Raw genomic sequence first — 8721 nt, 5'->3', positions numbered from 1 at the left:
ATTTCATTTTGCTTTAAAGAAGTCCATTCCAGAGGGAGGGTTTAGATTGCAAACAGCAGTTAACAAACTGATGATTTAACTAAGGACTATAGGCCAGTAGGCCTGTTACCATTCCCTGTAGCCATTGGTTAGGGTTAAGAAGAAACACGTTTACTTGGAAAATTTATTTATTATATAAACAATAAGCATTACAAGCTATTTAACGCATACAACCTCCCTATGTATAGTGCATATTGGAAAGGTCAATCAGAACCAAAGGGTAATTTGTCTAATCCTTATTTACAATGTGCCCAGAACTGGACAAGCCTCTTTCCTGCAGAAGCAAATGCTCCCAAGAACGACACAGCCCCAAACAGCTCCTTTTCCAGCCCCGCGCCAGCCTATCCGGCCTCGGGCACCAGCATAGCCTTTTCCCAAGAGATGCTGGCCACCAAAGTCAGCTCATATTGTTATACAAAGAAAGTCTGCTGCATGCAACTGGTCAGCATGAAATAATTTTTTCCTCCTCAAAATGCAGGGATGGATCCCATGTCTCCTCTGGATAAACTTCTCAGGTCCACATATTTTCAAAAAAGGCAAATGAAACAAATGAAACTGCAAGAAAGAGAGAGAAAGACAAAGCAAACTTGTGTATTTTCCACTTACATGAACTCGCTGTCAGCAAATTTGCATTCTTAAGATAAATCATATGGCTGATATGACCTTTAATGTTATATTGTTCACACTAATCAAAACAGTATATTTATTTACTTTTCTCTCTACCTTCCAACTGATTGTAGAAATAAAACTTTATGGCAGCACTTCCAGCATCACCTGATATTTTCTATTATTTGGGGGGGGTTTATTTTAATTGTGCACTAAAGCAGTGTATCAGACAGCATGGCATCTTTCTAGTAAATACTGTTTTCAAGCTTCATTATCTAGAGCACAGAGAAAGGCTTACTGATTTTAAATTCAGTTGAGAAGCTGAAGCTCACTAGAAATCTAAAATATTTAAAAGTACATTTGTGTTTTCTGTGGTCACTGTGTTCCCTCCTTCCTGATAAAATCACCTAAACCAAAATTAAATCAAGACTACAATTTACCCCTTGTTTAATATTTACAAGCAACCATCTGTCTTTCCATAATACCAATTTTTGTGACTTTGGTAGCAACTGCATTCCTCACTATTCACAACCTTGTCAATATTGAAGTCCAAATAAAAGAGACTGCAGGAAAGACTAGAAAGACAACACTTTATTCACACTGCGAATTTTATTAATAATAATTGCTAATTAATCTTAACTGAAGAAGCAGTGTAAAACCCCATGTCTGAATTCCAAGTTCTTACATAAATCTCAGAGCACTCAGAGTGTGTATTTTTAACTAAGAAAGAGATCACCAGCATTAAAACCCTGCTTATATCAACTGCAGAATGGGAAATAAATTAGAGACTCTACTCTCTTTAGAATTTGAGGGGAAACATATACTAATATAGATGTAACCTGGTAATACAGTTAATTGCAAAGTAAAATTTGGAGAATACTAAGGATAAGCAAGATTTCATTGTCACTAATATCTGCATATTTATTGGAAAGCAGATTGTGTGAGCGTGTGTGCGATGAATAAATGAACCCTTAATTGTACAATTTTCCACGTAGGTTATACAAGTAGAGCCTTCGTTTTTACATCTTTATTTTCTCTGTTATCAGGATAACAAAAAAAAAAAAAAAAGGAAAGAAATACAACCACATACAGAAGTATTACTGCATATATAGCTGGAACACAGAAGACAACTATTGAAGCTAAACAGAAGCCCCAATAAATCTGAAGAAAAGCCATTGACAATTTTATAAAAAATAAAAAATAGTTTCAGTTGTTAAAAGGCACCCAGGGATTAGAAAAAATATTCAGGGTCTTAAAGGTTTTAGAAGGTTGGTGGTTTTGGGTCTTGAAGACAGTAATTTTTATTCATTGGTTTTTACCTGCAACAAATTTTGTTATGAAATTTCATCCACCATTTTATTTCTCTTAATATTGAGCTGAAACTCAAAATAATTGAAACAAGGTAGAGGCATCAGGAATTAATTAAGATTATTGAAAGAAAATCACAATACGTAATCAATGTTTCTGAGCTTAAGTAGCCCAGGTAAAGGATTAGTGCTGCTGTAGAGAGGAGCTGTGTTACAGTAAAACATGGATGAAATACCTACTACCGTAAGTAGTAAGTTAGAGGCTTTAGACATAATTATGCTATATATAATTTAAAGCTCAACTTCAAAGCAAGTAAGTGCTATTAATTATCCTCTACCCAACACAGCTCTTAAAATGTCAAATTAAAAAAGACTATTGGTAATTGTATAAGTTATGGCAAACTAGCTCCCTCCAGCAGTGACAGGAGACAGCAGGAAAAAGAAAGCAAGATATAACTTTCCTCTCTGATATTTACAGCTGCTTGTTCTTCATGCAGATCAAGAAAGTAATAATGTTTGCGCTGAATTTCCTCAGCCCTCTTTCAGGGACTGATCCTGCAAGTAATTCCTCCTGTGAATAACACTAGATCAGGCTTTTACTTGGGAATTCACCAAATGCTGCTGACCTGACTTTTCTCCACCACATCACGTGCGGGACATTCATACCTGCATGCACGGGAAGAGGCACGGGTGCCAGCGGCATCTGCAGCAGAAGGGGGCAGGTGCAGTCAGGCCGCGTGGCCTCCTGCTCCCAACACGTGGCTGAACCATACTCTCAGCTCCCCCACCGGTGCTGAGGTAAGGGATTTAATTTGCTCCTGTGCCTCAGTTTCCTAACTTCCTGACTCAGTTTCTCCTTCTGCAGGCAGGCAGAGCAGGAGGCACAGTGGGAAAAATACTCTTCGGGTTCACCACATACGTCCCTGTCCCCACAGTTCAGAAGCTTTACTGCGGTCTTTTTGCGCAGTGAGAGTTTGGCCAGATCTCAATACCCTGTGTAAAGGGCTAAATGTTATAGGGAAATATAAACACATGGGTTGACGTGCACAGGAAGACTTACTTCTATAAGCATTTGCCTAAAATGGGAATACTTGCATATAATTACGTTTCAAAGGACAGAGGAAAAGAAAAAAGTAAGCTTGAAATTGTGTGTTTAACACGTGTGATTTTTTCCCTCTGAGGCCTGTGTGCAGATTTGGGTTGCATGCAAAGTGAAAAGGTTTAGAAGAGCTCTCAAGCCTTGACCATACACATATTTATATATATAAAACCAGCATCAACTTTGCAACCAAAGTTGTGGGGAAAACATTCTCGTGACAGAGGAAATAATGTACTGGGCAGGGAAGGTTGTGCAATACCTGCCTGAATTATGCACTACATTCATCCTGGCTCTTAGCCACTGCTCACTCATAACCTCTATAATTCACCAAAATTATATATTAAAAGCACGTAATGAATGTTGAGTTATTTTGAGTTAAGTTGCAGAGTTAATAGACGGTTGTCATCATGCCAGATTACTGGTATGGAGTAATTATATTAAAGAGCTAGCAGATCCTTATCCGAGAATGAATCTTTTAAGACAAGGTTTCTGAGTAAGGCTGAGATGTACAGTAACTTGCAGATATCCTCCCAATTCAGATCAGTTGGGTCTTTCGTGCATTAATATTCCAGGAGGTACTTCTTCAAGAATACTGTCCTGGGAAATAAGATCATTTGATGTAACTTTTGTTTGATTTCAGGGGGAGCTCGGTACCTAAAGATCTTTAAGAATCTGGCCCTTAGGCACTTTTGAAAGTGAGAATTAGACGTTCCAATGTTGGATTAATGCCTAAATACCTTTAAAAGTGTGGGCTTTGGAAAATCCCTTTGGGTGCCTAGCAGCACCTGTAGGCATCTGGATACCTTTAAAAATGGGCCCAAATGCTGCTTTAATGGCTCACCCGCTGCAAGAGGGTCTGACACCCCTTTTCTTTCTTTCACATTCCCACAGGTGACTTTGTTCCATCTCAATGGCTGCTGCAGGTGTTTGGACTGAGCACAGCAATAAACACTCTCACGCACGCAGTCGGATGGGAAGCTGCCTCCAAGGCGTGAGGAAGGGGTGAAGCAGCAATTCTCAAACGTCACAGGCTGCACAGCCAAACAGGCACAGGGCAGCACACAGGTTACTAGTCCCTGGCCTTTAATAATGGCAGGCAAGGTAGAAGGAGATGGGGGAAATGCATCTCAAAATCCTCGCTCGGACCCAGGCTTCCCTTTGTTATGGCACAGCTCCAGTTTTTGACCTTACAAGTAAAGCTGCCTGTAGAGCACAGCTCCACCAAAACACAGCATTCAAGCATTACCCACACCCAGCATGGCTACACTGCAGTCTTTACTTAGAGGGAGCACCTTACCAAAGCAATCATGGATCGTCTCTTGCAATTACGAGCCTTTTTAAAGGAAAACCAGGGATGCAGAAGGTCACACAGTCGGTGAAGTCAGAAGCAGTCAGAGAACAGCACCTAAACAGCTTCTCGGCACTCTCATAATTCAGTTAATTACTACCTTAAAGAGCTCCTGCAAACAAAATCCAAGCAGTAGCCTCTGAGGATCAAAAGATATCATGGAAGAGCATGTGCCTATGCATAAAGAGTTGCAGGATCCAGCCCTGTAAAGAGGGCATTCCAGCACATTTCTTGTGTGGTTGCTGTTTGTGTCATACTTCCTCTCTATACAGAGCCAAGATTCATTCAGCCCTAAAAGTGAATATTCATTACCAGTTTCCACTTTTAATACCTGACCAGGTCATAGAAATTGCCAAATGACCATGACCTTCCCCTGATTCCAGACCTAGCACTCCTCATCATGAAAACAGAGTCTGGACATATTTAAGCATTAGTCTGGTTTATGTGTATTTTCAAAACCTCTGCTTCCAGTGCAAGTCCATTAGACTTCCTCATGCTGCTTTCCGCACTTGTAACTCTTTTGCATTACATCTGCTGAAAATTTTGGAAGAACAATGAGTTGAGCAAGTGATGAAGAGAAAGTGAATGGTACAAGGACTGTTACACTACCCTGCCCTTCTCACATAAAGGAGCTCTGAACATGTTGTCAGACACAGCACTTTATTCGAAGGGGTTTCACACATGCATTTTTAATCAGGATTATATTTCACACACATCTATCATCGCTCGCAAGTGCAGCAGGCTAGTCCTCCTTGAAAACATATCAGCTCTCTGTGTTTGCCATCAACTATTTTTTTCTTTGTATAAATTTACTGTTTGGTGACCCACTAGACCATATTTGATCTATTAGGAAAAAAAAAAAAACATAGAATCAACATTGAAAATGGCTGTACAACTCCCATAATACAGCACATTTTCTGAGATCACCTTTATTACTGCATAAAGTCTTAGTAACTGACCTTAAATTATTCACTAAAATAAAAATATGATGGGTTATCCTACATGCAATCATGTCAGAACTAGTTTGTAAGCTACATGGTTTTACTGAGCCTACCAATTTTGTATTGTACCTTTTTTATTCACTCCCATGACTATTCCCCACTTGCTCTCTGGTACTAAGAAACACAGAAGGAATCCCCAGGTACCTGGTGCCAATGAAACCAAATCCAGGGAAGCAAATATATAAACACATGCAAATGCTTAAATCCTTCTTGCTCTGTTTAAAATTGAGAGAATTTACCTGAATTCTTCAAGCAAAGATGTTTGTCCATAACAGAAATCCTTAAATTTCAAGTAAATGAACCAGGAGCTGAAGACTAGTAAATTACTGTAATATTTACATTTGGGGTTTTCCAGAGTTAGTCCCTTGTACAAAAATTCTGCCATTCTTTGGTAATAGCCCAAAACAATAAACACTCACTACTGAGAACAGCAGCGCACTCTAACTTCTGTAGACTTGTGTACTTATTTCTATAGTAAAGCATTCATGACTAATCCCTGTTATGAAAATTGTAAAAATTAGAGGCGAAGCTGACGATACAAAAGTTATTAAAAAAAAAAAAACCACAACACTGCAGTCGCTTTCACTTATTGTCCACTCAGTGGGGGGAAAAGGTTAAAACAACAATCTCAAATTCCTCATGAAAAAGGAATACAGTAAGCATAAAATTGATGGAGTTCTACAGAAATTAAGTGGGATTTTGTAGAAATTAGTCAAAAAAAGTAGCATTTACTGTGTAATCATATACTTTCTACAGGCTCCCCACCTCCTCACAACTATCATATGGCATGCAGCAAGAATATAATTTTTTTCCTAAAAGATGATCCCAAACTCCCACAGAATATAATAACTTTTCAAAGAAATCTCTTCTGGGAAGAATATAATTTATTTTGCTATATGAAGGGAATATATAAAGATTTTTTAAATTTCTGTTAACACTTTTTATTTTTCTTTCTTTACTCTAGCATTTCCTCTTTCACCAATATAGCCTTTTTAGCAAAAGAGGCTTTTTAATTTCTTAAATAGTTTCCTTTTTTCCATTTATTTTATTTCTATTGCAAAACCATGATAACATCCCATAAAAGACACTTTAAAAGTATTAAAATGCTGCACTACTAGGGCCTGGCATACTTCAGATTAATAAAACTTGTATCTTAAAATAGATGCAACCTAGTGAGGATGTCATGGAAGAGTTTCAATGAAAACATCACTTCACCATGTAAAAATGCACTGCAGCAAAGCCCTTTTAAAAAAACTCCCTTGGCTGGGAACTACTGTATATCGACATATGCCCTGAAAAATACATACCAACACCAATTGCACAGGGGCATTGTTCACATGAAGTAACTATATCTATATGTTGTCAAGCAACTGGTCATAAAAGCACTGAATAAAAAGGCATTTGAAATATGAGATGACTGAAAATACCACAGCTGATTTTTTTATATTCTCTGACGGTTAAGAACAAAAAGACTTTCAGACAAGGAATTTAGACTCTATACCATGGTGTTTGACTTCCAAAATGTAACGTAAAATATTGCCAAGTGTCCAACAGAACAAAAAATGCACTGTAAAATAAATGCTTTTTAACAGCATAAAGACAGCACTTTCAGAGTGAACCTCTTGTTCCGGTGGAGTCACAGGATTTTTAATTACACTGTATCTTATCATCAACTTAATCACAACATTCTTATGAAAGCAGTAATAATATTTTTCCAGCATTATCTATGTTTGTAACAGACAAATAAGTAGCTTCAAAATGACAGGGTTTAACACATATCAAATACTACATAAAAACAGGTCTTTCTGAGTACTTGCATTTGTAACACCTGGATTAAAATATCTTCAGAGCTTCACTGAATTCTGCTATTATATTTAGCATCATTACTCACAAGTGCCTCTACAAATTTTCCTCTTCAATAATTTAAAACTCCATTTAGACCACTCTGGTCTAGACTTTCCTTCTAGGAGGTCAAAGCCCAGGAAGGAAAAGTTCTCACTCTTTCTCTGTATTCTTTGAACAACAGTAACTTACGGTTATTAAGGCAGACACCCAAATTCTCTCCCATCCTCTGCAAGGGTCAGGGTGGGACTCCTGAGGCTCCCTGGGTATGGGAAGCCCCCAGAAGAGGGCTGTAAGCCTATGCCTTGCACCAGCTTGGACAGGATAAGTCTTGTGGTTGTGAGCAACAGCTCAGGCAAGGACAGAGTGGGATGGGAGGCTGTGGAAGGAGATGGGAGAAAAGAGCTCATGCTTTTGTTTCAGAAACAGTGGTGGGAGGAAGACTGGGAAAGTTTACAATACTTACCCGGGTACTTTAGCCCTGGGAGGAAATTGCCTGTGTAGATCTTCAGTGCTCAGCAATACAGTTCCTAATGGGTTTCAGATTTAAGGCAAAGGGAATAAATTTGGCTGGCAGCTCTGCCCGGGAAAGTTATGGCCAAAAGGAAACACAAAGCAGAATATTCTTTCATCAGAAATGAGACTTCTTTCCAAACTCTCATGGTCTTTTCCACTGGCCTTATCAAACAGGAACTCGAAGTATTTCAAGGGCAGGGGAGGGAGGAGGGATAGTTTTGCTCTAGCTATACTGTTTACTTCAGACACCGGGGAAAGGGCATCGCAGCATTTGGCACAGGCTGTATGTAGGACTGCATCCTGTCACAGGTCAGCTGCCACCCAAAATCCTGGCTCACACTTTTAAAATTATAGAAGATTTGCTGTTTCAAGCTCTACTTAGCATCACTTTCCTTGCTGTACAGTCATTGTACTGAAAGTTGACTGGATAGCAGCACTGGAGTGGATAATAAAGACTTTTTTTTTTTTAGTTAAACAGAACTAAATCCAGATCTTACCTAATGCTTTCCAAATCTACTCAAAGAATTGGGGGGGGGGGGGGGGGGATGAATTCAAGAGAAGAATGGAAGATCTATTGATAAGATATAAAACATTAGGTCAAAAACTTACTGCTACCACTAGTGACAGATGTGCAAAATAAAGAAGGAGCTTAATACAGCCTAATGTTTAAAAAGAGATATTGCTAAACAAGAGTAAGGAATTGTCATATTTCACATGATGTTGATGTGTCCTGAACAGTAAGGAAAACTTAAAAGATTCTAGATGATAATAAGCAGAAAGGAGATTGTTCAATGCTGTTACAAAACAATAATGAAATATGACGTAGAAATCCTCCTCCTTGTGGAGGAAGCACCTACTCCAGCAAGAACTTGGTGCTTTTCAGAGAGAGCAGGGAAAAGGGGCACTCAGCAGGGGCAGGAAGAGTCCCTGTGTGTCAAGGAGAGCAAAAGTGAATAAAATGAA

General features: G+C 38.8%; 1 long non-coding RNA gene across 1 annotated transcript; it reads right to left on the bottom strand.

Annotated features, from left to right (window-relative positions):
- Positions 1-296: 296 nt before the first annotated feature.
- On the bottom strand, positions 297-7886 carry LOC141923008 (uncharacterized). Its single transcript, XR_012623157.1, has 3 exons — positions 7709-7886; positions 7435-7621; positions 297-594 (listed from the first exon to the last, which is right to left on the bottom strand). It is a non-coding gene; the product is annotated as an uncharacterized LOC141923008 (long non-coding RNA).
- Positions 7887-8721: the final 835 nt, after the last annotated feature.

This window comes from Strix aluco, chromosome 4 (assembly GCF_031877795.1).
Source record: "Strix aluco isolate bStrAlu1 chromosome 4, bStrAlu1.hap1, whole genome shotgun sequence".
Taxonomy (NCBI): Eukaryota; Metazoa; Chordata; class Aves; order Strigiformes; family Strigidae; genus Strix; species Strix aluco.
The sequence above is the reverse complement of the archived record's forward strand: the minus strand, read 5'-3'. Positions and strand labels throughout refer to the sequence as shown.